This window comes from Argiope bruennichi, chromosome 4 (assembly GCF_947563725.1).
Source record: "Argiope bruennichi chromosome 4, qqArgBrue1.1, whole genome shotgun sequence".
Lineage (NCBI taxonomy): Eukaryota > Metazoa > Arthropoda > Arachnida > Araneae > Araneidae > Argiope > Argiope bruennichi.
The window spans coordinates 111,622,318-111,627,739 of record NC_079154.1 but is presented as its reverse complement, the minus strand read 5'-3'; the positions used below and the strand labels follow the sequence as shown (position 1 = coordinate 111,627,739).

At 29.3% G+C, this 5,422-nt stretch overlaps 1 long non-coding RNA gene across 1 annotated transcript; it reads left to right on the top strand.

Moving 5' to 3' along the window:
• Window positions 1-234: 234 nt before the first annotated feature.
• LOC129966809 (uncharacterized) lies at window positions 235-4,906 on the top strand. The gene is made up of 3 exons (XR_008784296.1): window positions 235-359; window positions 1,094-1,313; window positions 3,868-4,906. It is a non-coding gene; the product is annotated as an uncharacterized LOC129966809 (long non-coding RNA).
• The last annotated feature ends 516 nt before the right edge of the window (window positions 4,907-5,422 follow it).

The following is a 5,422-nucleotide window of genomic DNA, read 5'->3' as shown; positions in this document are numbered from 1 at the left end:
AAATATTTATTTTTTAATGTTTTTTTTAAAGTTATTTTCTATACCTATTGAAATCGCCTGAGATCGTCTGAAAGTTAAAATAGGCTCCTTTTAGGTTTGAATCCAAATATCGACCTGATAATTTATTTTCAATCCCAGTCTTTTTTGGGCGATTGCTTGATATAACTTTTTGGAAGAAGAGAACGATGAATGACCTGAGTCTATATAAGCAGGTGTCAGTAAAACACTCTTCAGTTTCGAAGTTCGTCGCATAAATTATGCAATTTTTCAATGATGTCTCAATTTTCGTCCTTGATATTTTTTATCCTTGGGTACAGATGAAATGGAAATTCCTTTTTCAAATTATCGATAAGTAAAAGGTAAGATGTTTTACTTGAATTGTTTGAACAAATTATGCGATATTTGCAGTTGCTGAAATTCACTTCGATTTCGGTTCGTTTTAAAATACCTGTTAACTTAGAAAGAATATTATCAGCATTAATTCGCTACATTTTGAACTAAAACTTTTTTAGAAAATCAATTTCCTTTTTATTATATATTAATGCCTTCCTTCACGAGAATTCAAAGTTGTGCAATTTCTTATTCTCTTTCACACTATCGACTATTTATCCCCTTTTAATATGCGAAGTTCAAAGACACTCAAAATAATGCAGCAGGTAGATGAAGTGTTCAATATTCTAGGATAATTATATTTTAAAATTGATGGTACAACAGTCATGGCAGGACTGGTTCATCAAATGGAAAAAATAGGCAGTTGCCTAAGTACCCAACAGTCGTTTTTTTTTTTTTTTCGATATTAAGATAATGTAACTTTTGCTTTTATTGTTATTTAATGAAAAATATTAAAATTAAAATAGAATATTATTTAAGGTTTAGACTTATATTAGGATTTTGCTCTCAGATTCTTTTTTTTTTTTTTTTTCAAACGCTTTGAAATTTCTTAACTTTGTTTGGTTTTTCTTATTTAAATTTCAAATTTTTAATAAATATTGAAGTTTTATAAAGGTGAGCCGCCGTTAAATGTTTTGTTATTTTAGTATTTGTAACTTAAAAATGCTTGTAAAAATATAATAAAATACTTTTTATTTTTTAGGTGAAAGTGACCTTTAGAAATTTTCTGTCGAAGATTGCACCTTAGTTACTGCATCCAATTAGCAAACGCTGACAGTTGATAAATTTAGGAAAAATTATGAAAATTGAAGTGTCGAATCCAGCATATCAAACCCAGATTCACCTGAAAAGCAAACAACATTTTTACAAGCCTGATAAGACGTCGGCTCACTTGTGAAAGAATTCAACATCTAAAAGAAAAGGTAAACATTTAATAGATTCATAATAAAGAATTATAAATTTAGAAAAAATTACTGGATATCAAACGATTTGTTTGATTTTTTACTGTTAGAATGACTTTCTTAAATCGTTTTGTATAGTATTTTTATCAGCATTGTTTTGCATCGGTATTTATGAGCTATATTTTATACATCATAATTGTCTCAATTGGCTTCTAGTCATTCTCATATTTATTTATAGTACAGAAGCGATCACCTCTCATTTTATTACCACTTGTAACTTGCAATCTGAATTCAATATCATAAGCAGCAAATGTTAAAAAAAACTGTCTAGATTTTACCTAACATTTTTATCTAGAAAATTCTAAAATTTACCTAGTCCTTTGGTTTGCAGTTATGTTCATTTTCTCTCCGATAGACAAACTTCCTTTGATCGACTTCATATAAAACTTGGATAAGTCTATAAATCTTGCCTAAAGGCCACGTATCCGATTTCACTTCTTTAGTTTAATGCATTTTTGCCATCTTGATAGACCAAAAAGCATAGTTTCAATAAATACGCTTATTGAACCAAAGACCTGAAAATACCAGGGTCTTGTTATTTAACCATTACAATACTTTCTTTTGTATTCTTCTTATGCAAGAAATAAATTTTTAAAAAAAATCTAATATAAAATATCCGAGCATGAAAATCTTTCATGCTCGTTTCGTTTATCTCGACTTTGTTTCGCTTGATTGCATCAATTAATGAATTCTGTATGCAACATCACCATTTCACTGAATGAATTCTTGTAGCTGTTAGTCTTGCAATGGCACTTTACTGTTCCAATTTCTTTCCATATTTTAAAAATGAATGGTTGTCACATCATTCAGTTTTGTATAATGCATCACGAAATTTATGGAATACTTGCCTATAACTAGTGATTAAAGTTATTGTGTAATCGAGAATTATCAGCCAACTGCACTGTTCTCATCCAAGATTTCCCAAACACTGCGAAAATGTTTCTGTTGAGTCTCTTTATTTGGGGAAGAAATAAAGTATATTCTTTGGATATCATCGCTTCGATTTATCGGAACCAAAATTTGATAGATTCAAGTATCTGTTACGTTTCTCAGTAATCGCATTTGGAGACCCTTACCCGATAGAAACTCAACCTTTTGGCACGAATCTACAAACCTGATTATAAAACATGGTACGAATTTCTTTTTAATTCCTTTCTTCAATAAGGTTGGGTTCTCACGGATTTGGATAGGCAGGCTATGATAGTTTTCGTTCAAAATCTTAATTAAATCATGACTTTGACACGAAAACGTATTTCATCATTTTTACTCGGCTTATTTTATTGTGTTTGCTGGTAAATGGACGTAATTCCAAATGCGGCTTTTAAGACTTAGGATTGTATTAAAGTAAATTCATTAAAATCTTGAAGTCAAATTTTTTTTCTAATTACAGTGCTTTGTCTTGTATACTTTATACAAGTAAAATTGTTTCATCTAAATAAGGCTTAATTGCTAAAAGTCAACAGCCCGCAATTCTTTCAAGTTCCACAAGTTCATTTTCCTCTCGGGATCCAACACTTTATTCCCTAATTAAATATCGCATAATTATAATTTTAGTAAACCTTCAAATATTTAACATTTACTTAAGCAATATTTTAATTGGATTGATTCTATAACTGCATAAAAATCAATGCGTAATATCTTTATTAAGCTGAATAATTTTATTTCGCATTCGATTAACAATAGTGTCCATGTAAAAATTAAATCTGCCAAATAAAGGCAGAATAACTCACTGGCTTAAAAAGCCATTAAAGTATCGCCAATCAGAGAAAATAAAAACGAATTAAACGGGTTTTTCATTCTCAATAAAATTGAATGTTAATTTTTTTAGTGTGAAAGCAGCTAAGAGTTTAGATTTTAAATTGATTTCAAGATATGGAAATGCAATAAAATATTTAAAACTTGGAAATTAGGCTTATATTAAAGATAAATCTGAATAGTGTTCGAATATTCTGAAATTTTGGTAAGAAATAGAATGTCTTTTTGCTGCTATTAAAAGGACAAAATTAGTTTAATGTGATCCCCAATGGGTTGGCTTTTTGTCACAGTTAAAAAAAAGAATTACTAAATTTTGATTCAAATTCGTATATAAAAATATTACAGGATTAAATCATTAAACTCTCGATTGTCGTAGTGAACGAGTTTTAGATAGTGTATAATTACCTATGCTCATTAACTCGATTAGTTTGTCGACTAAAGAACCTTTTCTTCGAGTCAATGCCATCGACATCAATTTTGTCAAGATAACCATAGTTAGAGGTGACTCCATTTTAAAATCACTGTACAACCGAAAAAGTGTTAACATTACAACTGTTTTGCTTTTAAATATCGATATAGATATTCTGATAGAATCAAAATAGTTGAATGCTTATAACTATATTTAATGCTTATATTAGACTTGTGCTGTAACATTTGAATTTCTTTATTAAATAGAAATTTTAAAATGAGTTAGTTGTGCATAAAGACTAAGCTATAGGTTTTTGCTTCAAAATGACTCAGATTTATTTGTTCTTTTCAGCTCTTCAGTCTACAGAAGGTTTTCAACATAAAAAGAAACCAGTTGTATTTCTGTCTGGTATTCAAATGAAAAAGTTGCAAGATTTTTGGACTTTATTACATAGAAGAACAATGTTACAGATAAGCTTTGTAAGTGGGCGGTTCAAATATCAGTGCTGAATGCAAATGGACGATGAAAGGACAATCGATGTGTCCGTGATGCAATGAATGCTGCTTCTATAAGCTAAAGCGCAAAAAGTGTCTTCAGTCCAATCGCATTCGACTACAAGTAAGATCGTATGATTTTGGAATCTTGGTAGATCACGCCTAATTTTAAGAGCAAGAAGTTAAGAGTAATCACATTGTATAAGTATACAATTATTTTTTTAATAATTATGCTTAGTAATTAAAAATAATCGGATTGTTTTACTTTCTAAATTGTGCAGTTCAGAACCAATCGAATAACGCGCGAATAATATAATTATATAATCTCCAAATAATCAGCTGAAAGTATGTTTATTTATAGGAAATCTTTCTTTTACAATTGAAAGAAATTTCAGTATTTCTTTGCCCATTTAACCGAATTAGAATATTTAATAGCAATGTAATTTAATTTAACCGCAGTTTAATTATCGAACGATTTTATTCTAAATTTTCACGTATGTCCCTCTTCAATTTAGACATCACCCATCTCTTCTATCCCTATTATTTTCAAACATGTTATTTCTGAACTTGCAGGAAGTGAGTATTTATTGGAGAATCTTTAGCTGTTCCTATTAAATTTTTTTAATTAAATTTCTTCCCCATTGGTACACCTAATGTTCTTCTCATGGCTTAAAGATACTTGGGTAAGGGATAAGCGAGATCCATATAGGGAGATGGTTAATAGATATGGTAGAAAGCTTGAACAAAACCCACCCAATTCCATTTTGACCTGGAATAATGAAATCAAGACTGTAAAAATGCCACAAGTGCTTCCAAGCATTTTGAAAAGATAATTTAGTCAGTTTACTTCAGAAACCAAAAAAAATCGCATTTCTAGATTTTAAGAACAGTCTTAAAAAAAAATTAACACACTTTGTATTGTAATTTTGAATTTTGGCAGTTATGAATTGCAGCATGATTTATTCTTGGTAAAATATTTAATTTCGAATCCTAGTTATTCTTGTCGGATAAATGCATGAATAAAGAAATAACAAAAGTTCAAAAAATTCTATCGTCTGTTTTATGAGTCTTTAAATTTTGTCAATCTCGTGATTTCACAATGTGCTTCCTCATAATCAGTTTTGAAAAACTAAGTATTTCTACAAATAAACTAAATTATTTAGAAGGAAAAATTCTGCATCTCTTTCGGTTATCCCTGAATATTGTTTTCAAGCAAAATGTCAAGTGGAGAATTATATCTCGAAAGCATCAGATTATTGCAATTAATATAACTATCATCGAGTATAATTATTAAAAATTGATCTTATTTGGGAGCCTAAAGCATGGTGGGTTCTACCATTTATTGCCACATGAACTAAATTTTCGAAAAAATTCGGTAGACGATTTTTCTTATTATGTAACATCTAATTTAA